The 25,283-nt window shown below is 40.7% G+C and overlaps 1 long non-coding RNA gene across 1 annotated transcript; it reads right to left on the minus strand.

Annotated features, from left to right (window-relative positions):
- Positions 1 to 412: 412 nt before the first annotated feature.
- Positions 413 to 23,766, minus strand: LOC134935356 (uncharacterized). The gene is made up of 3 exons (XR_010180085.1): positions 23,666 to 23,766; positions 11,144 to 11,269; positions 413 to 648 (listed from the first exon to the last, which is right to left on the minus strand). It is a non-coding gene; the product is annotated as an uncharacterized LOC134935356 (long non-coding RNA).
- Between the last annotated feature and the right edge of the window lie 1,517 nt (positions 23,767 to 25,283).

Raw genomic sequence — 25,283 nt, forward strand, 5'->3', positions numbered from 1 at the left:
CATGTTCACAATGTCAAAATGTGAAATGTTAATATTCTACAGGAAGTAGAGGGTTAGTCTGTGGGACAAAAGGATTAGGCTTAGGCTGCCGCAGGCACCAGCGAGAGTGTTAGTGTCATGAGGGGGAGTGAGATTTCTGATTAGGGCTTACCATTACTCACGGCCGTCATCCAGTGGTTACAGCAGAGACTCACCATCACATGACTGTTGGACCCAGAAGACACCATTGGAGCCACTGGAGATCCACTATCAGGTAAGTAAATGCTGAACTGGGACTTGACATTATGACAGTCATCAAAATATACCCAACCTCAGAATTTCACCTCCTTATTTCTTATGGAATTACTACATTAGTTTTCTCAGTATTCATATCAGGTAATAAAATATTAACATTTAATTATTTAGCGCCAGCATATTAAAATTGTTCTTTACAATTGGAAACAAAACAGCAACAAAACAGTAACAACACAAGACTGGTTAATTACAGACAAAAAGGTAAAAGGGCCATGCTCTTATCCTTCTTAACACTAATAGTACTGAAAGTATGGTGGAATGGTTGAGATATAGACACAGTGGCATGGTGACATTAGAACAGGTCCCATTGGAGTGGTCAGGACAGGAGTTCTTCCGTAATTTCTTTGGTGGGATCTGAGGATATATCAATCATAAATATGAAAGTTGCATTGGCACATGTCAGTATCTACCCCCCTCCACCCCCCAGAAAGTCACTTTGATGAAGCCCAGGCAAACATGGGGAGAAAATACAATATCAGCACAGATAGGCCTCATGGCTCCAACATTATGAAGGAAAAATGGTAACCATGGTGCCACCAAACTAAAAACTACATAACCAAGCTAGAGAAACAATTCTACTTTAACCTATATCTATATTGGGTGTGGCCACAATAAATATTATATCCCTTCTGGACACACTAGAGTGCACTAAGGAAAAGAGGTTAATTAAAGTTTACTACTACTTATGGGCCACTATTATTTACTATACTATCTCTAGAAGCGGTTGTGATTAGCGAGGAGGTGCCACATTACAAGTGATGTTTGTATGACTGGATCAAGGCATTAATGGTTTCATTAATATTTAGTATGATTTAACAGTTATATGATAGATAGATAGATAGATAGATAGATAGAAGATAGATAGATATTACAACACTCCATTAACAAGTATGGGAGATAGTGTACAAACAGTGGATCTAGGCATGGGCAAGCCTAGATTCACACCCACCGCCCACTCGCACCACGCATCCCAGCTGCAGCCGGCACCATTGTCAAATGCTAGAGGTCCTAATTGACCTCTAGTGTCTGTGTGACACTATCACACATCATGACGTCTCTCCTATAGATCCGAGTAGTAGGCGTCCAGAGACAGAGGGCATCAGCAGTCAGGAAGCAGGAGCGGGGCTGGTGAGTATTGTTTTTTTTTCTTTTTGTGTGTGTAAGTGGTGCTACTGGGGCACATCTATAGTGGGCATATCTGCAGGGGGCACATCTACGGGGGGCACATCTACAGTGGGCACATCTACTGGGGCAAATCTACAGGGGCACATCTACTTGGGGAAAATCTGCAGGGGGCACATCTACTGGGGGCACAACTACAGGGGGAATAACTACTGGGGGCATAACTACTGGGAGCATTACAACTGGGGGCACTACTAATGAGGGCATTGCATAGGGGCACTTAATAAGTGCAATGTGTATAAGGGTCTACCTGGTGCAATGTGTGTAAGGGGCTACCTGGCGTAATGTGTATAAGGGGCTCTTCTATACTGTGGTATAATGTGATTAAGGGGCTCTAACATGGTATAAGGGGTACTACTGTGTGGTGTAATGTGACTGACGGACACTACTGTGGGGTGTAATGTGAGTCGTGCTATGAAGCCATGCCCCTATTTTTTGCTGTGCGCATTAGGTGCACACTAACCCTATTTTGCCTGTCAGGAGGGAGAAGGAGGAAAGTTCGCCAAAGGAAACTTTCGCCCTGGGCGCCACAAGGTCTAGAACCGGCCCTGTGTTCAAATACATATTTTTTAAAATCCAGATACTTGTACAGTATATGTGTACTGGCAGCATATGCTTTTATCCCATACATTGATGCACTGAATCACTAATAAATGTGATATTATAACATTAAAACTAGAGATGAGTGGGTTCGGTTCCCTGAGAACTGACCCCCCGCAAACTTCACTATCCGAGCCCGGATCCGAGTCAGGCTCGGATTCCAGAATGGGAAAAACGTCATCATCCCGCTGTCAGATTCATGCAGGGTTTGGATGCCATATAAGGAGCTGCGCGTTGTCACCATTTTGACTCCGGCATTGGAGAGTGTAGAGAAAGGACGTGTCTCCGTCCTCAGTGTCCTGCATCAGTTCAGTGGTAGTGTCTTGTGCTACATCAGTCTAGTCACAGTGGTGGTGTCCTCTGCTGCCATGTGTCCAGTGCTGCTATATAAGTCCAGTCCAGTGGTGCTGTGTTGTGCTGCATCAGTTCAGTGGTGGTGTATTGTGCTGCATCAGTTCATTCACAGTGGTGGTGTCCTCTGCTGCCATAAGTACAGTGCTGCTGTATAAGTCCAGTCCATTGCAGTGGTGCAGTGTTATCCTGCATCAGTCCAGTGTTGGTGTCACTGTGCTGCTGTATATGTCCAGCGGTACTGCCGTATAAATCCAGTGATACTGCCGCACATGTCCAGTGATACTGCCGTATAAATCCAGTCCAGTAATATTGCCATATATGTCCAGTGGTACTGCCGTAAAAATCCAGTGGTACTGCCATATAAATCCAGTGATACTACTGTATAATTCCAGTAATACTGCTGTATAATTCCAGTGGTATTGCTGTATATGTCCAGTGGTACTGCCATATAAATCCAGTCCAGTGATATTGCCATATATGTCCAGTGGTACTGCCGTATAAATCCAGTGGTACTGTCATATGGCAGTATCACTGGACTGGATTTATATGACAGTACCACTGGATTTATATTGCAGTACCACTGGATTTATACTGCAGTACCACTGGACATATATAAATCCAGTCCAGTGATACTGCCATATATGTCCAGTGGTACTGCAGTATAAATCCAGTGGTACTGCCATATAAATCCAGTGGTACTGTCATATAAATCTAGTCCAGTGATACTGCCATATGACAGTACCTCTGGATTTATACGGCAGTACCACTGGACATATATGGCAGTACCACTAGACATATACAGCAGTATCACTGGACTGGATTAATACGCCAGTACTGCTGTATAATTCTAGTGGTACTTCCATATAAATGCAGTGGTACTGCCTTATATGTCCAGTGGAACTGGCATATAAATCCAGTCCAGTGGTACTGCCGTAAAAATCCAGTGGTACTGCCATATAATTCCAGTGTTACTGCTGTATAATTCCAGTGATACTGCCGTATAAATCCAATGGTACTGGTGTATAAATCCAGTCCAGTGATACTGCCGTATAATTCCAGTAATACTGCCGTATAATTCCAGTGGTACTGCTGTATATGTCCAGTGGTACTGCCATATAAATCCAGTCCAGTGATACTGCAGTATATGTCCAGTGGTACTGCCATATAAATACAGTGATACTGCCGTATAGGTCCACTGGTACTGCAGTATAAATCCAGTGATACTGCCATATAAATCCTGTGGTACTGCCATATAAATGCAGTGATGCTGCCGTAATTCCAGTGATACTTCCGTATATGTCCAGTGGTACTGCCATATAAATCCAGTCCAGTGATATTGCCATATATGTCCAGTGGTACTGCCGTATAAATCCAAAGGTACTGTCATATGGCAGTATCACTGGACTGGATTTATATGACAGTACCACTGGATTTATATTGCAGTACCACTGGATTTATACTGCAGTACCACTGGACATATATAAATCCAGTCCAGTGATACTGCCATATATGTCCAGTGGTACTGCAGTATAAATCCAGTGGTACTGCAATGTAAATCCAGTGGTACTGTCATATAAATCCAGTCCAGTGATACTGCCATATGACAGTACCTTTGGATTTATTCGGCAGTACCACTGGACATATATGGCAATATCACTGGACTGGATTTATATGGCAGTACCACTGGACATATACGGAAGTATCACTGGAATTACGGCAGCATCACTGCATTTATATGGCAGTACCACTGGATTTATATGGCAGTATCACTGGATTTATACTGCAGTACCAGTGGACCTATACGGCAGTATCACTGTATTTATATGGCAGTACCACTGGACATATGCTGCAGTATCACTTGACTGGATTTATATGGCAGTACCACTGGACATATACGGCAGTATTACTGGAATTATACAGCAGTATCACTGGAATTATACGGCAGTTTCACTGGACTGGATTTATACACCAGTACCATTGGATTTATACGGCAGTATCACTGGAATTATACAGCAGTATCACTGGAATTATATGGCAGTACCACTGGATTTTTACGGCAGTACCACTGGACTGGATTTATATGCCAGTTCCACTGGACATATAAGGCAGTACCACTGTATTTATATGGAAGTACCACTAGAATTATACAGCAGTACTGGCGTATTAATCCAGTCCAGTGATACTGCTGTATATGTCTAGTGGTACTGCCATATATGTCCAGTGGTACTGCCGTATAAATCCAGAGGTACTGTCATATGGCAGTATCACTGGACTGGATTTATATGACAGTACCACTGGATTTATATGGCAGTACCACTGGATTTATACTGCAGTACCACTGGACATATATAAATCCAGTCCAGTGATACTGCCATATATGTCCAGTGGTACTGCAGTATAAATCCAGTAATACTGCCATATAAATCCAGTGGTACTGTCATATAAATCCAGTCCAGTGATACTGCCATATGACAGTACCTCTGGATTTATACGGCAGTACCACTGGACATATATGGCAGTACCACTAGACATATACAGCAGTATCACTGGACTGGATTAATACGCCAGTACTGCTGTATAATTCTAGTGGTACTTCCATATAAATGCAGTGGTACTGCCTTATATGTCCAGTGGAACTGGCATATAAATCCAGTCCAGTGGTACTGCCGTAAAAATCCAGTGGTACTGCCATATAATTCCAGTGATACTGCTGTATAATTCCAGTGATACTGCCGTATAAATCCAATGGTACTGGTGTATAAATCCAGTCCAGTGAAACTGCCATATAATTCCAGTGATACTGCTGTATAATTCCAGTAATACTGCCGTATATGTCCAGTGGTACTGCCATATAAATCCAGTCAAGTGATACTGCAGCATATGTCCAGTGGTACTGCCATATAAATACAGTGATACTGCTGTATAGGTCCACTGGTACTGCAGTATAAATCCAGTGATACTGCCATATAAATCCAGTGGTACTGCCATATAAATGCAGTGATGCTGCCGTAATTCCAGTGATACTTCCATATATGTCCAGTGGTACTGCCGTATATGTCCAGTGGAACTGGCATATAAATTCAGTCCAGTGGTACTGCCGTAAAAATCCAGTGGTACTGCCGTATAATTCCAGTGATACTGCTGTATAAATCCAGTCCAGTATTACTGCCATATTAATGCAGTGGTGTTGCCATAATTCCAGTAATACTGCCGTATATGTCCAGTGGTACTTCTGTATATGTCCAGTGCTACTGGCTTATACTGCAGTATCACTGGACTGGATTTATATGCCAGTACCACTGGACACATACGTCAGTATTACTGGAATTATACGTCAGTATCTCTGGAATTATACGGCAGTATTATAGGAATTATACAGCAGTATCACTGAAATTATATGGCAGTACCACTGGAATTATACGGCAGTATCACTGGAATTATACTGCAGGACCACTGGACATATATGGCAGAATCACTGGACTGGATTTATACGCCAATACCACTGGATTTATACTGCAGTACCAGTGGACATATATGGCAGTATCACTGGATTTATATGGCAGTACCACTGGACATATACGGCAGTATCACTGTATTTATACGGCAGTACCATGGACATATACAGCAGTATCACTGGACTGGATTTATAATTCCAGTAATACTGTCATATAATTCCAGTGATACTGCCGTATAAATCCAGTCCAGTGTTACTGCCATATACTCCAGTACCACTGGAATTTTAAATCCAGTTTAGTGTGCTGTCATATACATCATAGGACAGCACCACCGAACTTATATTATTTACTCCAAATAAAGGGGTTATTAATATTTAATCCAAATAAATTTTACAGGGTTTGCCCTGTGTTGTGTAACTGTACACTGTCCTGTACCGCATATTGTTATATAACTCCAGAAAAGTAATGGAGAACAAAAATTTTGAGGATAAAATAGGGAAAGATCAAGAACCTCTTTTCCTAGTCCTGAAGCTGCTGCCACTAGTCATGACATAGATGATGAAATGCCATCAACGTTGTCTGCCAAGGCCGAAGCCCAATGTGATAGTAGAGGGCATGTAAAATCCAAAAAGCCAAAGTTCACTAAAAAGACCCCAAAAAATAAATTGAAATGGTCTGAGGAGACACATAAACTTGCCAATATGCCATCTATGACTCAGAGTGGCAAGGAACGCCTAAGGCCCTGGCCTATGTTCATCACTAGTGGTTCAGCTTCACATGACGATGAAACCCTCATCCTTCCGCAAGAAAAATGATAAGGGTTAAGCAAGCAAAAGCACAGCAAAGAACTGTGTGTTCTAAGATGTATCACAAATCCCCAAGGAGAGTCCAAGTGTGTTGGCGGTTGCGATGCCTGACCTTCCCAACACTGGATGGGAAGTGTTGACTCCTTCCACCATTTGCACGCCCTCTGCAAGTTCTGGAAGCAGCACCCACAGTCCAGTTTCTGATATTCAGATTGATGATGTCACTGTTGAAGTACACCAGGATGAGTATATGGGTGTTGCTGGCGCTGAGGAGGAAGATGACAATGAGGATTCTGATGGTGATGTGGTTTGTTTAAATCAGTCACCGGGAGAGACACCTGTTGTCCATGGGATCAATAAACCCATTGTGATGCCTGGGAAAAATACCAAAAAAGCCACCTCATTGGTGTGGAATTATAAGCAGTGTGTTGCATCTGTCAATCTTTAATAAGTAGGGGTAAGGACTTTAACCACCTAGGAACATCTTCCCTTACACGTCAACTGCTGCGCATTCATCAGAAGTCAGTGTCAAGTTGTGAAACTTTGGGTAAGAGTGTAAGCAGTCCACCGATACCTAAATCCCTTCTTCCTCTTGTACTCAAGCTCCTGCAAGTCACAACAACAACTCCCTCAACGTCTACTTCCTCCTCAGTCAGGAACGTCAGTAGTCCTGCAGGCCATGTCACTGGCAAGACTGAGGAGTCCTCTCCTAACCGGGATTCCTTCGGAGGATCTTGAGTGATAAGCCTGCTGTTGCTGCCGCTGCTGTTATTGCTGCTTGGAGTCGATCATCATCCCAGAGGGAAAGTCGGAAGACCACTTTTACTACTTCCAGTAAGCAATTGACTGTCCAACAGTCCTATGTGAGGAAGATGAAATATGACAGCAGTCATCCTTTTGCAAAGTGGATAACTGAGGCCTTGACAGCTATGTTGGTGTTTAATGTGTGTCCGGTATATGCCATTAGTTCAGTGGGACTTAGAGAATTGATGGATGTAGTGTCCACCCGGTATCAAATCCCATCTAGGATCCACTTCACTAGGCAGGCGATACCGAGAATGTACAGAGACATCAGAAAAAGGGTCCTCAGTGTCCTAAAAAATGCAGTTGTACCCACTGTCCACAGACATGTGGACAACTGGAACAGGGCAGACTAAGGACTATATGACTGTTACAGCCCACTGGGTAGATGTATTGCCTCCCGCATCAACAAAAGCAGCAGCACCAGTAGCAGCATCTCGCAAACGCCAATTCGTTCCTAGGCAGGCTACGCTATGTATCACCGCTTTCCATAAGAGGCACACTGCTGACAACCTTTTATGTAAACTGAGGGACATCTTCGCACAATGGCTTACCCCAATTAGACTCTCCTGGGGATTTGTGATATTGGACAATGTCACCAATATGGTGCATGCATTATATCTGAACAAATTCCAGCACGTCCCATGTTTTGCACATACAATTAATTTGGTGGTGCAGAATTTTTTTTTAAATGACAGGGGCATGCAGGAGATGCTGTCAGTGGGCCAAAAAATTGCGGCACTTTCGACATTCAGCCACCGTGTGCCAAAGACTGGAGCACCAGCAAACACTCCTGAACCTGCCCTGCCATCACCTGAAGCAAGAGGTGGTAACGAGGTGGAATTCAACACTCTATATACTTCAGAGGATGGAGGAGCTGCAAAAGGCCATTCAAGCCTATACATCCACCTACGATATAGGCAAAGGAGGGGGCATACACCTGACTCAAGTGCAGTGGAGAATGATTTCCGTCTTATGCAAGGTTCTCCAACCCTTCGAACTTGCCATACGTGAAGTCAGTTCAGACACTGCCTGCTTGAGTCATGTCATTCCCCTCATCAGGCTTTTGCAGAAGCAGCCAGAGTAATTGAAGAAGGACCTAAGATGGAGCGATTCCACAAAGTATGTGGGACTTGTGCATGGAGCCCTTTATACGCTTTGCCAGGATTCAAGGGTGGTCAATCTGTTGAAATCAGAGCACTACATTTTGGCCACTGTGCTCGATCCTAGGTTTAAAGCCTACATTGTATCTCTCTTTCTGGAAGATACAAGTCTGCTGAGGTTCAAAGATCTGCTGGTGATAAAATTGTCAACTTAAGCGGAACGTGACCCGTGAACAGCTCCTCCTTCATTTTCTCCCGCAACTGGGGCTGCGAGGAAAAGGATAAGATTTCCTAGACCACCCACTGGCGGTGATGCAGGGCAGTCAGGAGCGAGTGCTGACATCTGGTCTGGACTGAAGGACCTGCCAACGATTACTGACACGTCTACTGTCACTGCATATGATTCTGTCACCATTGAAAGAATGGTGGAGGATTATATGAGTGACAGCATCCACGTAGGCATATACTGGCAGGAAAAAGAGGCAATTTGGATGCCCTTGCACAAACTGGATTTATTTTACCTAAGTGGCACCCCCCTCCTTTGTGTACTCCGAAAGAGTGTAAGGTGCAGCCGGTAACCTTGTCAGCGATCGACGTAGGAGCTTACTTCCACAAAATGTGGAGAAGATGATGTTTATCAAAATGAATTATAAATTCCACCGGGAAGACCTTGACCAGCAATTGCCTCCAGACGGTACACAGGGACCTGTGATGGTGGATTCCAGTGGGGACAAATTAATACTCTGTGAGGAGGAGGATGTACACACTGAAAGGTGTGAGGAATCGGAGGATGAGGTTGACAGCTTGCCTCTGTAGAGCCAGTTTGTGCAAGGAGAGATTGATTGCTTCTTTGGTTTGTTTGGGCCCCCACCAAAAGTCAGGGTCTGCCACACGACTGTGGCTGAAATGTCGCTGAAATGATTGGTTTGTTAAAGTGTGCATGTCCTGTTTATACAACATAAGGGTGGGTGCCCAAGGAAAATTCCATCTTGCACCTCTTTTTCTTCTTTGCATCATGTGCTGTTTGGGGACTATTTTTTTAAGTGCCATCCTGTCTGACACTACTGTACAACTCCAGCATTACAACTGCCGTATAAGTCCAGTCCAGTGGTGCTGTCTTGTGCTGCATCAGTCCAGTGGTGGTGTCTTGTGCTGGCATAAGTCCAGTGGTCATGTCCTGTGCTGTATATTATTTACTCCAAATAAAAGGGTGCATTACTTATATTATTATCCAAATAATTTTTACAGGGGCTGCCCTGTGTGGTGTAGGGGTACGCTCACCTGTGCTGTATATTATTATAATAGCTCCAAATAAAAGGGTTATTATTATCTAAATTAATTTTACAGGCTTTGCTGTGTGTGTGTGGTTTAGGGGTACGCTCTCCTGTGCCACCAATATTATATTTGTATTAAATCTTGGCAAATTCCAGTTGTGTCGCTTAGCTTAGTCATACAGCTACCTCATTGCACCTCTTTTACTTCTTTGCATGATGTGCTGTTTGGGGCCTAGTTTTTTTAAGTGCCATCCTGTCTGCCATTGCAGTGCCACTCCTAGATGGGCCAGGTGTTTGTGCTGCATACTTGTGTCGCTTAGCTTAGTCATCCAGCCACCTCGGTGCAACCTTTTGGCCTTAAAACAATATTGTGAGGTGTGAGGTGTTCAGAATAGACTGGAAATGAGTGGAAATTAATGTTATTCAGGTTAATAATACCGTAGGATCAAAATTACCCCCAAATTATGTGATTTTAGCTGCTTTTATGTTTTTTTCAAACATCATCCAGATCCAAAACCAAAACACAAAAGGGTGGTTTTGGCAAAACCAATCCAGATCCAAAACACGAGCATGGAACTAGAACTAAAACCAAAACACGAAAAGTGCCCGCCGCACATCTCTAATTAAAACACAGGATACATTTAAAAGTGAAATATTCTTTTAATTTACTGTATTATGTTTGTGAAAACAATAGAGATACTGTGCAGTTGTTTTATATCTATAAGATATATTTTACATTACAGACAATGCTGATTTTTCTCTCATATATTCATTTTATATAGGCTTGTGTGATATTAATTTTAAAGTTAAAAATATGTAATGTGTCATTGTAAATATCAATTGGCTATTTTGTATATAATATAATTTAATGTAGAAGTATATATAAATATACAGTTGTATGACTAATGCTTTACAAAATATTAGTCATATGGCAAATTAAAAATAAATATTATGTGATTATAATTATTGCCAATTGTTTCATTGTTATCTCAGGGTACACACAAAATTCATTGTTATCAAACAAATTATGCCTGCTGCCTAAAATCATATTCCCTATAAATTGTCACAAAACCTTTGCAAATATATCAATAATACCCATTTTGCTCTTTTCCTGTTGATATGTGTACTGTCAATGACTGCCTTTCAGTGGTTTTATTGTAGAATTCTCCTGTGAGATCATGTAAGCTTTACAAACCTTGGTTAAAGGGATTCCCACTGCTTGCTACTGCCCTCCTCCTTTTCCTCCCACTTCCCATCTTTTATCTTGTACTTACTGAAAAATCCAATTTTTATGCTCTCCATCAGGTGTGTTTTCTCAGCAACAGACCTCAGAGGAGTGAAAAATGTATTATAAGTTGCTGTAAAGAAACATCTGCAGACTGTGTCCAATATATTTTTTCCTGAAGAATATGAAGTACAAGTATTTAACACAGCAATGTCATGTATTCTAATGTCAAGCGTTTTAATGCTTAATTTTTAAACAAAATAAAAAAAATAGAAAATGAACAGAATGAAAGTAATTGCTTTTGTGCATAGTTTTTATTTAAACTGAAGCAGAATAGGAAGTAATTGGGCCCCAGTCAAAAAGCTGCAATTGTGTGTATGTGCATAGCTGCTACTATAAGACAAAATACTTGCAAATTAGCACCAGTAACATTGTCTCAGTTTTATGCTAGGTATACATCACATACTGTACAAGTATGTACTTCTGCCTGTGTTTGTAACCATTTTGATTGTTACTTAAATATGCATACAGCTTCAATAGTTTCTCTACTACAGCTGAAATAACTTTACACCTTATGTACAAAAAATAAATAGAAAAATTGCTGCAATGAACACACTAAAACAGTATATATGTCTGGTCTTTGAATAAAGCACCTATCAGCTTTAGCAATATGATTGCAAAAAAGCCAATCAAATGCATTTTGTAAGTGCTTACAAACGTTATCATCCGTGGAACCATTGGTTTTTGTGTGAGCACAGCAGTGGCAAATGCAGGATTTCTGAGGGGGTGTTTCCATATATGATATATCTATATACAGTATAATTTGCACGTACATTATACAGTATACTAATTGGCATATCAGGGAGTACAAGGCTGCATATGGCTAGCGGTTCTATTTCCACTCATTACCACGTCATTTCCATGCCACGGAGATTCAGGTGCAGACGTAGCATACTGACACTGGGATCCTGGCCGCCCTAATGCTGGCAGGGATGGCGGCGCAATAAATCCCTTGCGGCTCGCTGTGCTCGCCATGCTGCGGGCTTGGTGGCTCGCCACAATTTCTGTTCCCACTCTGAGGGTGTCGTAGACACCCACGAGTGGGAATAGCCCCTGTTAGCAAATTTCTGGCTGTCGCTATTGTCAGTGGTTGGGATTCTGGCGTTGGTATCCTGACTGCTGGGATCCCGACCACTGGCAATATGACTACATCCCGTGTAAATATATATATATATATATACACACTGCTCAGAAAAATAAAGAGAACACTTGAACAACACAATGTAACTCCAAGTCAATCACACTTCTGTGAAATCAAACTGTCAATCAGTGTTGCTTCCTAAGTGGACAATCAATTTCACATGCTGTTGTGCAAATGGAATAGACAACAGGTGGAAATTATAGGCAATTAGCAAGACACCTCCAATAAAGGAGTTGTTCTGCAGGTGGTGACCACAGACTACTTCACAGCTCCTATGCTTTCTGGCTGATGTTTTGGTCACTTTTGAAAGCTGGCGGTGCTTTCACTCTAGTGGTAGCATGAGACGGAGTCTACAACCCACACAAGTGGCTCAGGTAGTGCAGCTCATCCAGGATGGCACATCAATGCGAGCTGTGGCAAGAAGGTTTGCTGTGTCTGTCAGCGTAGTGTCCAGAGCATGGAGGCGCTACCAGGAGACAGTCCAGTACATCAGGAGACATGGAGGAGACCGTAGGAGGGCAACAACCCAGCAGCAGGACCGCTACCTTCGACTATGTGCAAGGAGGAACAGGAGGAGCACTGCCAGAGCCCTGCAAAATGGCCTCTAGCAAGCCACAAATGTGCATGTGTCTACTCAAATGATCAGAAACAGACTCCATGAGGGTGGTATGAGGGCGCGACGTCCACAGGTGGGGGTTGTGCTTACAGCCCAACACCATGCAGGAAGTTTGGCATTTGCCAGAGAACACCAAGATTGGCAAATTCGCCACTGGTGCCCTGTGCTCTTCACAGATGAAAGCAGGTTCTCACTGAGCACATGTGACAGACATGACAGAGTCTGGAGACGCCAAGTAGAACGTTCTGCTGCCTGCAACATCCTCCAGCATGACCGGTTTGGCAGTGGGTCAGTAATGGTGTGAGGTGGCATTTTTTTGGGGGGCAGCACAGCCCTCCATGTGCTCACCAGAGATAGCCTGACTGCCATTAGGTGCCAAGATGAGATCCTCAGACCCCTTGTGAGACAATATGTTGGTGCGGTTGGCCCTGGGTTCCTCCTAATGCAAGACAATGCTAGACCTCATGTGGCTGGAGTGTTTCAGCAGTTCCTGCAAGACGAAAGCATTGATGCTATGGACTGGCCCACCTGTTCCCCAGACCTGAATCCAATTGAGCACATCTGGGACATCATGTCTTGCTCCATCCACCAGCGCCACGTTGCACCACAGACTGTGCATGAGTTGGCGGATGCTTTAGTACAGGTCTGGGAGGAGATCCCTCAGGAGACCATCCGCCACCTCATAAGGAGCATGCCCAGGCATTGTAGGGAGGTCATACAGGCACGTGGAGGCCACACACACTACTGAGCCTCATTTTGACTTGTTTTAAGGACATTACATCAAAGTTGGATCAGCCTGTAGTGTGTTTTTCCACTTTAATTTTGAGTGTGACTCCAAATCCAGACCTCCATGGGTTAATAAAATTGATTTCCATTGATAATTTTTGTGTGATTTTGTTGTCAGCACATTCAACTATGTAAAGAACAAAGTATTTAATAAGAATATTTCATTCATTCGGATCTAGGATGTGTTATTTTAGTGTTCCCTTTATTTTTTTGAGCAGTGTATATATATACACTGTATATATATATATATATATATATATATATACACTGTATATATATCAATTTCTTAACAACAGCAACATATTTTAATAATTATAAGAAGAACCATTGTTAGTAGAAGATTGATTCAATTTTATAAATGTTACCCAGTATTTCAGTTAGTGTAAGTAATGGTCCTGACAAATAAATAATAATCAGGCAGCCCCAAGTCAAGGGTTAAAGACAGACAGTGTAATCAATACATTTGTAGCAAATTTTAGGGTAAGCTACAAAAAATAATTGTAAAAAATGGAAAGCCAAAATCATAACAAGTAATACGGTTTACAAAACTGAATACATGTGATAACCAGACAATAACTATTAAATGGCCACATTGTTTGATGGAGGAAACATTATTTGAATGAGTAGAGTCCCCTCTAAGTCTAGAGTTCATAATGATTTCTCTACTGCAGGGACATTCCCGGGTGATCACTCATAATCCCAAAAGAATAACTTCTAGGCAACCACATCATTTGAAATAGGAGTTCTAACTTTTCAAAAAGGGATAACCCTGAGTCTGTGGATGCTAAAATGGGGGCAGCAGAGCACTTTTGCTTTTTCCTTTATTTATTGGCTTATAAAAATATATGCAGTGATTTATCTGGAGGTGGTATGGCTTTATGATGACATCACTTTCCAGACAAAATTACATTAACAAATCTTCAGGCCCAAGCAACAGCAACTATAAGGGGAAACTTTTAGGTAATCCCTCCCTAAAAACTAGAACACATGCAATCATCCTTAGCAGCTAAGCGGTTAATCTATGTTTGACTCAGTAAATACTAGTTAACTAAACTAAATATTAGATATTCAAACAATCCATCAATAATCTTTTATTAACATAAGTAATCTGTGTCCTCCTTAAACATGTACAAATGCTGTTCTATTAATGGATTAATGCTGTTAAAAATATTGATTGAAATATTAGATGCATGGTACTTAAATAAAGTAAAACCAAACCAAATTATTCAATAATGTGTATGTTAAACCATGGCAGCTAATTTAAAACTGTTTGAAGCTTTAGTTCACTCTAATTTAAATTATATATCACTTGAGAGCATAAATGGGGGTTATTAATGAGACTAATAGAAAATGCATTATTTATAGCACTACAAATTGGTTTACTTAGATTCTATACATCACAATAAAGATATTGAAAATCTTCATGTGTTGTAAAATTTTTGAAATGTATGTATGAATTGCTTAAGATAATAATAATGGTTTATTCTTTTGCATTTCAATTAGGTGATTTTCTTGTCAGTTAGGACACACTTTATATTCTTCTTTATAACATAGTTAGATAGAATTTATGAAAGGTTGAACCAAACGGATTTGTGTCTTTTTTCAACCTCATCAATTATTTGTGTTGATCCTGAGGAAAACAAAGCAATATCTCCCGCAAAGCAGATGTCATTTTAACCTAAAGTAGGGGAAAACATCATTCCTGAACCTATAATGCAATTGGATTTATTCCAGATCAATTACCCCAACTCTATAATTACTTTTAAGAAAGGCATCTAATCCATTTTTAAATCCACTTAGCAAATCTGCCACCATAATCTCCCTTGGTAGGGATTCTGGGAAATCCACATATTGACTACCAAAAGGGCTAATACTAGGTAAAAAAAAAAAAGGTTCTACTTGCAATACAACTAACAACATCCACTACATGACACTTGCATATTTAACTATGATCAATATGTTTTCAGCATTCATGGAAAGACAGGATGCAGCAATAGTAGTACTGTACATCCTGAATTTCAAATATGTTCTGCATTTCACAGAGAACTTTTATATAATCGGATTTATTTTAGCTGGATCCACAGTACAGTAGATACATCTAAATGCATTGCAAGTATTACATGTCTATGTTGATGGTGAAAATTATTTTACTGAAGTTGCCATGGATGCACCTCATTGCATACTCCTGGGAATTTGCTACCCAACTCTTGAACTGACTTTGAACATTGATATGTATGTGTAGATATTATTTTAATTATCTCTGTTATTTTTGTTAACGTGCCCAGCTTTTCTTTCCTGGTTACTTAATAAAGTAGTCCATTTCAGACCCTTCTGAAGTTTTTCATCTAACTTCTATACAGGTTGAGTATCCCATATCCAAATATTCCGAAATACGGATTTTTTTGAGTGAGACTAATATAGTGAAACCTTTTGTTTTCTGATGGCTCAGTGTATATAAACTTTGTTTAATACACAGTTGTTAAACATATTGTATTAAATGACCTTCAGGCTGTGTGTATAAGGTGTATATGAAACATATGTGTATGTGCACAAACTATGTTTAATGCACAAATTCATTTAAGTTATTAAAAATATTGACTAAAATTACCTTCAGGCTGTGTGTATAAGTTGTATATTAAACAAATGCATTCTGTGCTTAGACTTGGATCCAATTGCTATGATATATCATTATGGTATGCAATTATTCCAAAACACAGAAAAATCTGATATCCAAAAAACTTCTGGTGCCAAGCACTTTGGGTATGGGATACTCAACCTGTATTATATATATATATATATATATATATATATACATACATACTGTACCAGATAAGTGGTGGCACTCAGTGACTTTCTATAAAGTCGAAAAAATCATGTCCTTTTAATCAACATTTTGGGGTAAACTCCCCATCTTCCTGATGATGGGAAGTTTACCCCAAAACATTGATTAAAAGGACACAATTTTTTCACCTTTAAAGAAACGTTTCGTGGTAAACTCCCCATCATCAGGAAGATGTGGAGTTTACCCCAAAACGCTGATTAAAACTCCCCATCTTCCTGATGATGGGGAGTTTACCCTGAAATGTTTCTTTAAGGGTGAAAAAATTGTGTCCTTTTAAAGAAACATTTCGGGGTAAACTCCCCATCATCAGGAAGATGGGGAGTTTACCCCAAAACGTTGGTTAAAAGGACACAATTTTTTTGACTTTATAGAATATATCTGCAGCAGGTAGATTAGTTTTGAAAAGAATATCTATGAGGTTTTTACCTCGTGAATAGCATGGCATCAAGACAATATTGATATCCTTGTCACTCCTCAACACTGGCCAGAGTTTCTTAGAAACTTTATTAATAAAAGGTGAAGCTACATTGTATTTATTCACCCAAGTCAACTTGCTGGTGCTTGCACTTTTATTTTTCTTCCTCAAAAGGTGTGATCTGTTTAATGATAACCTCAATGCAGCTAAAAGTAAGGTGTTATGATTATATCCTCTCAGAATAAATCTTTCAATCAGCTGATCAATTTGAACTACAGCAGCTTCCAAATCATTATTAATACAAAAAAATTTAATCATTTGGGAGTAAGGTAACCCCATCTTAAGCTTTTTGGGGTGACAACTATCAAATTGGAGAAGAGAATTATGAACAGTGTCCTTTACATACACAGTGGTATTGATCTTCCTATCCTTTATCCCAATCTGGAAATCCAAGAAGCTAATTGATGACTTACTCATGTTAAAAATTATATTTACAGGGGAAGCAGAACTGTTATGCTCTTTCATCAATTCAACAAATTCCAGTTGGTTACCTCTCCAAAAAATAAAAAAGCTCATCAATAAAACGGGTGTAGAAAAATATTTTAGATGAAACTGTGCTTCAACCTTACTGAAAAAAATGTAATTCTCTATTGCAAACATATACGTATTTCCATACACCGGTGCCATGGCCAATCCCATCGCACACCCGGTTGTTTACAAATTGTATGTGTTCTCAAAAAGGAAGAAATTTCTAGTTAACAGAATCTCCAACAAATTTGAAAAAATCTCAACCTAAGCGATATCAATAGTACCATTATTCATAAGAAAGACCTTGTGGCAGCCTAGCCATCATTATGCAGGATAATTGTGTATAGGCTTGATACACCCACTGTAATCAGCCATAAACACTCAGGGACTTCAGATAGTTCCAATAATTTATTCTGAAGTGACGTACTGTAGTGTTCAGTAGGAAGATTTTTTGAGTCTGTACTACAAGTTGTAACAAAGAGTCAAAAAAATTGCTGTTGGTTGCATTAGAGAACCATGGGCCGAGATAATAGGGCAAATGGGTGGAGGATTCAGCCCCTTATGAATCTTTGGCAGTATGTAGATAATGGGGGTTATAGGGAAATCAGGTATTTGGTTGAAGTGCTAACATTGGCATGTGATTCTAAATTTATTTCTGAAGAACTATTGTAATTATTAATCCTTTTAAACTTGGCAGTCGGATCACACTTAAACTAAATATAGATTTATGAATCCCCAGTGTGCCGTTTAATCTCATTCCTGTAATCCTCCACATCCTGCAGGACAATTTACCTCCCTTGTCCACTGGACGAATTATTAATTGAGATTTATTAGACAAGGAAGTATGAGCTAATTACTGCTTCTTAGTTAAATTGTGTTGGTATTTAGATGCCTACTTTTGGTTCTCTGCAATTTCAGAGTCAAGAAGCCTCATAAAGGTCTTGATTGAAGCAATTTCGAAAAAAAAATCATCATAGCCGTGGTATTAGATGTATTTTTATGAAAGTATTCTTCCAGTTTCAAACTTCTTTGTAATTGATGTTTTTCTATTTTCCACTGTAAATCATTGAAAGCTACTGATGGAATAAAGGAGAGCCCCTTAGATAGTACTTCCTTCTCAGCTTCATTTAAATCATATAAAGATAAGTAAAAAATCAATTATTTTTGTTCTTGTTGGTTGGTGGCTTGTTTCCAACTACTTTGTCTCCATCCTTGACCGACACATCGGCTGTACCTCCTCCTCCTGCCTTGGAGAACGTGGTCACCCCTAAAGGGATGGTTTGTGCAGATCTTTTCGATGATGTCCCAGGGGCATCCGAGTCGTTCATGGATAAACTACCTTCTTGTGAGGAGTCAATATCCAGCTTGCTTTGAGGGTATTTTTGGAAAAAAGGTTTTCTTTTATCCGACCTATTAGAGCTCTGATTGTTTCTACCAGATAACCATTGGTATACCTGATGGTTCTCGTAGTCTTGTTTTACTTTAAATAATTTCTCTCTTTAAAATTTTATTAAATCCTTCTTATGTGCTGCAAGTTCCTGATTCAATTTATGTATCCAGTCCTGATCTTGTTCAGACTGTAGCGTATCCAAATGGATTTCTTTAAAACTAGAGATTTTATCTCTCAGACAGCTCTCCTCTTTTTAGACTGTTCAATTACCAGCAGCATCATATCGAAAGAAAATTTATTCATTATGCCTATCCATTTTTTTACAGAACAATGAATCGAATCTGCCAATAGTCAGGCAGTTTCACACCCAAAAACCCCTTGGTATTTGCTTTGACCTGTAAAAGTAAAAGAGGGTGTTCCGCACTGGTAAATGATAACAGACAAAACCTTATTATGAGGAAATGTGTCCGTGACCGACATCGGAAATGTAACACTGATGTGGGGGCAAATGCAGGATTTTCTGGAGAGGTTTCCATATATGATTGTTAGGAGTAAATGCAGGTTTTGTAGGGGAGGCATGGTGGGTGAGTTTCATAAATGTAACATAGAACACATACATGTACACACTCAAACTCACACATACATGTACACACACATAAAACACATACAAACACAAAGACAAACATATAACATACACAAACACAAAGAACACACACACCTACATATACACCCACATAGAACACAAACATACATGCATAGTAAACACACACACACACACACACACACACACACACACACACACAAGCACATAGAACAGACACACATAGAGAACAGACACACCTACATATAAACACACATAGAGCACATACATACATACACACATACATACAAACAAACAAACAAACAAACAAACACATACAGTATAACCACATTTACATATGTGATACCCTGACGGTATGCCCCATGCTGGTGCTGTAGCCAGGTGAGGTGTGCTACCGCCAGGCTTGCAGTAGCTCACAAACAAACATTTGGGCCCCCCCACCTGTGCGCACTAAGCCCCCGCAACCCCTGTAGTGGATTCAGGCATGCTGGGGACTGCGGAAGGGCTTCCATACATTGCAGTATAAAACAAAATGTAAAATGTCCGCCGCCGGGGAGACAGATGCTAGAGTTCACATTTGACCTCTAGTGCTTGTCTCCTTCTCGGCGGCAGTCATTTTTGGTGGATCTTTTTACACTGCAATGTACGAAAGCCCTTCCACATCCCCCAGCATGTCTCAATCCACTGCGGGGGCTGCAGGGGATAGCTTTACTAGGTGGCTGGTTCAGTGGGTGCTCGGGCCCGGGAGCACCCACGGAATCGGCCCAATTGACACATATGTAATGTGCACCAGCTAAGCAACATCAGTGGTCTCTGATCATCAGAGATCCTTACAGACTGCTTGGCAGTGACACCAGGTAAGAGTTGACTCTTGTATTCCCCTAGTCCATCTACCTGCTCTGCCTTCAATTTTCTGCTGACTGGCACACAAGGTTGTTGTCCTGTTGGAAAGCAGTGCTTTAATTTGAAAGTGACACACATGTTGATCAAGGATGGAGACAAAGAGAGTTTATTTGTCTTCTTCATAGCCCTTCACAAACAGCTAAGCCTGGAGCCCGTGAGCTTGTGAGTACATGATCACCTGTTTGCTCTCAGGGACATATACTACCTCCTACTCTCTACATCTTATAGAAACCTTCTCTGGACCCAGATACATATGCTCCCCATCCTATTCCTGGTCCCCTAAACATACACTACCTGCCCTAAAAATCATCATCATCATCATCATCATCATCATCATCATCATCCCACCACCATTGACCCCAGGGACATTTACTATCCACCCTATTCCCCAGGTTCATAGACACTGAACCCCCCAAACCAGGTTACATACACTAGTTCTGTGACCAGCCCAAGCACTGCAGTGTTCACAATACACCACAGCTTCTGACAGCTCTTGTGCCAGGAGCTAAACCATCAAATACACATCACTCTCTGTGGCAGAGCCAATCATGTCAGCAAGTACTGCATACAGGTCAGTCTTCTCTTGCAGGCTGAGGCAGTTATGTGCAGTATGTTTAATCTTTTTCCTGTGGTGCCAATGTGTTTTTTTTAGTGGAGCCAATGTTTTTTTTTCCGGTGGGGGCCAATATGTTTTGTTTGGCCCCCACAGTGAAAAACACACACAAAAAAAACATTGTTTCAGATGAGGGGATAATTTGTTTGTAGTGGCCAGTGTGTTCTATTATTTTCTTGTGCAATGTTTTTCATCTGCACATGCCTCTGAGTTGCACCATGCATGCATACTGATAGGGGTTGTACAGAGTTGCAATACAGACTCAGATGGATGCACTAAGAAATGTATTAGAAATGTGTTGGGTGTTCCTAAGCACGTACAGGTAATTAACCAATTAGGTGCAGAGGTAGTGCAGTATGGGCATGTTATTGGAGGGACCTGGGCATGTTGCTGAAAGTGGTTGTGTACAGAGATGCTGACTGACTCACACTGGAGGCCATGTTCAGATGGATGATCTGCACCTAGGACAGGGCTGGTGAAAGTTTCAGTGGTGCGACTGATGGTGGACTATAGTGACAAACAAAGCATAATTGCAGCATCTGTAGACACTGACAGTGGGTGTCTCAGTCCCTGCATATTCTGATGTACATCAGGGAAGGGCTATGTAGTGGCATTAGCATGAAGTCACATATGCAACTGCAGCAGAAGATGCAAGGAAGGCCACAACTGCATATGCTCAGTTTCAGGCCCTATGAGAAGGGATCCCAACCCCCTTGACAGACTCCACCCCCTCATTATGCACCCAGTAAGGGCTGCTTCCAAAAATTTCCTGGGTTGGGTTTTCATCCCAATCCGCCCCTGCATCTAGAGTAGAATAATATATTTACCCAATGAAATACTGTTTTGAAAGTGACCCAGTGTTATTATTGCACTCACATTCAGTATGAAATCATTAAGAGAAATTACTTAAATGTGAATGATCTCATCTTTCTAAGCAACCAGCTGAAGAAGATACACACTGCTGTGATCTGTACACAACCAATCCCAGTGGAAGGTGCATGCCACAATTTAGAACCTGGAGTTGAGATGATGGTTCAGAATTTCCTGATAGCAGGCTCCCTACAGACCAGTGGGTAGGACCCTATCAAGTGTTGCTGACAACTCCAACTGCTCTTAAAGGAAATTAGAAAATGATGTGGATTCATTGTGCACATTGTATAAGAAATTAAAGTCACCTGAGACAGCCCATTCGGAGGACATTCTTCAAGATACAGCTGCTTTACTTTATCAGTAAAGGCGCTAAGTGAGTGATTCTTACAGTCACCTCCTGGATCACTTGCCAACAATATGAGTTCTTGAACTAGTCATAATAAAACTGGGCTAATTACTAGCAAAGTAACTATAAAGAGAACATTTAAAGAGTGCTCTGAAGATCATCATGAACATAAATATGTTGTTGGTACCAAGGTCATTAAGATAAGGTATTTTGATTGTTATGACCTTTACTCTGATTGACAGATTGAATATCTCTATGGTAAGCATATGACCAATGACACATATGATAAATATGTTAAAATGGTATACCATGCAAAAAGTGTACATAAAGACTTATATACAGTATGGGAGACCATGAAGAGGATATGAATGAAATGCAAAGTAGAATTGCAACAAAAATTAATAAAAGTAAATGTTTGTTTTGTATGACTGTAGAGGCCGACTTTTCTATACTAGCTCACTTTTCAACACCACAGATATGATACGTTACTAAAACAGTTTTTTTATTGGCATGTGTTATATTGTAGTAAGTCAAATACAGGGCCTAATTCAGATCTGTTAGCTCGCTAGCGTTTTTCGCTGCACAGCGATCAGGTAACTACTGCGCATGCATATGCACCGCAATGCGCAGGCGCATTGCACTTGTACAAAGCGGATCGTTGCTGTGCACTGGTTCTGGCAAAGAATCCATTCGCACAGCCAAACGCAAGTTGATGGACAGAAAGAGGGCGTTTGTAGGTAGCAACTATCCGTTTTCTGGGAGTGTTTGGAAAAACACAGGCATGTCGAGGCATTTGCAGGGTGTCTGACGTCAAGTCCGGGCTCGAATAGGCTGAAGTGATCGCTACGGGTGAGTAAGGTCAGAGCTACTCAGCAACTGCACAAACTGTTTTTTTTTGTACAGGGCGGCTGTACATGCGATCACACACTTGCAAAGCTAAAATACACTCCCCTATAGGCGGTGTCTATCTGTTCGCAGCGCTGCAAAAAATAACTAGCGAGCGAACAGATCTGAATTAGGCCCATAGTCTGTAGTGGATTTCCCTGTTTTAATATATTAGCAGCTAGTTTAATTTATGCCCCTGCCTTGCAAGTAACAGTTGCTACAGGGAGACCTGACTACCTCTTGAATACAGATGATAAACAATGCATACAATACCACAGAAAATTAATTATAAGGATAAAGATGGCACAGTTAGCATACTACATGTTATAGGACAAAAAGGGTTATATTTATTGGACAATAGCAACTTTTGTAACTAAGATGCCAAGTACCTGGGGTCTTTATTTGTGAATAATATATTTTTTCAATTACGAAAGGATACTTTTGATAATGCAATTTCTACTGATGCAGCAGGAAACAATACGGCTTTCTTTACGGAAAATAAGGGACTCATTTTGTACAAAAGCATCACAGCATGTCATTACCTATGGATATGTAATTGGCAAGGTGTCACTTACCTAAATGACATCCAAGGCGCGTCTGTAGTGCCCATGCGTGCATTGTTTTCTGTGTTGGAGCACATGCACCTTATTTCATTCTAAATCTGCACATGCAATAGACTCCTAGAAAAGAAGAATGGCAAGTAGAATGCTCTATTTCAGCAATGCATTTTTCACACTAAGCATGGGTAATTGAAGAAACACACATTTGCTGTTGTGTATGGACACATACGCTCAGATAACAGATATAGAAGTCATATTATAAGACAGCATACAGTACATACAAATATTTACACTTCTTGCAGGAATACATCAAAAGTGTTACAGAATGTCAACCCATTAGCCATGTTATTTATTCCAGATACTCTAAAATGTTTTTACAGTTTTATTTTCCTCAGTGTTGATGCAATGTTCTGCTAAAATGTATTATTAAACTAAAAAAAGAAAAATATATATTTCAATAGAGCATTTATCCAAGAGTCATCTGAAACAAGATATATATATATATATATATATATATATCCAGTTTCATCTTAGGAAGAATGTTTTTTTGGGAGTTAATGTCTGGTGATTCAAATACTGTAACACAGGAGCACTGGATGCATATGCATACAATTTTTGGAAAATTTATTTTGGGCTTCTGTATGTTTGTTATGGTCTGGTAATAGAACTTTGAATTTGACATTTGTCCAGGCATTTCTGTGGGCAAGACATGAAAGGGTAGTTTGAAAATAGAAGATTTTTTTTTTCCGCAGACACTTTCAGTAAATACACTTAAAAACTGTTTTTCCCTTGATAGAGCTATTGTTTGGGATGGCAAGCAAGCAAGATTAATTTATTCAGCTAATTCTCTAATAGATGTGATGCTTATATTTTTGTACTGCTGAGGTAGACAGCAGTTGCATGCATACAGCAGTCCTAGTGCCAGGCATCACTTATTTATTACATTTTGTTTGTCAGTTCTGAGCCACACATATAATGTAGAGATGAGCGGGATCCCGAATCCCCTAAACTCTGCAATCCGAGCCAGGATCCATGTCTGGCTCAGGACTTACCACCTTCCTTGGATCCCAAAATAAGGCAAAACGTCATCATCCCGCTGTCGGATTCTTGCGGGTTTTGGATTCTATATAAGTCCCGGTGATCGGTGCCATCTTCACTCCGGCTTTGGAAGTTGTACAGCATGGATGTGTCTGTGCTGTCTGTTGCTGTGGGCTAACATTTAGGGGTTGCTGTGACTTCTAAGGAGCTGCTGTGACATTTATCTAAGGGGCTGCTGTGGCATCTATCTAAGGGGCTGCTGTGGCATCTATCTAAGGGGCTGCTGTGACATCTAAGGGGCTGCTGTAGGGTTCACATTTAGGGGCTGTTGTGTCCTCATACAAGGGCTGCTGTGTCCTCCAGGAGATGCTCTGTCTGTCAAGGGGTTGCTCTCTGTCAGTCCATCCAGGGGCTTTGCCGTGGTGTTAAAAAGAAAAAGAAAAAAAATAATTTTATTTTGTGTTCTACCCCAGTATATATCCAGAGGCTGGTGCTGGATTCATCCATCAAGGGGCTGCTCTGCCCATTAAGGGGAGCTATGTCCATCCATCCAGGTGCTCTGCCCCAGTGTTAAAAAAAATAAAAATATAAATTT

Source organism: Pseudophryne corroboree, chromosome 6 (genome assembly GCF_028390025.1).
Source record: "Pseudophryne corroboree isolate aPseCor3 chromosome 6, aPseCor3.hap2, whole genome shotgun sequence".
Classification (NCBI taxonomy): Eukaryota; Metazoa; Chordata; class Amphibia; order Anura; family Myobatrachidae; genus Pseudophryne; species Pseudophryne corroboree.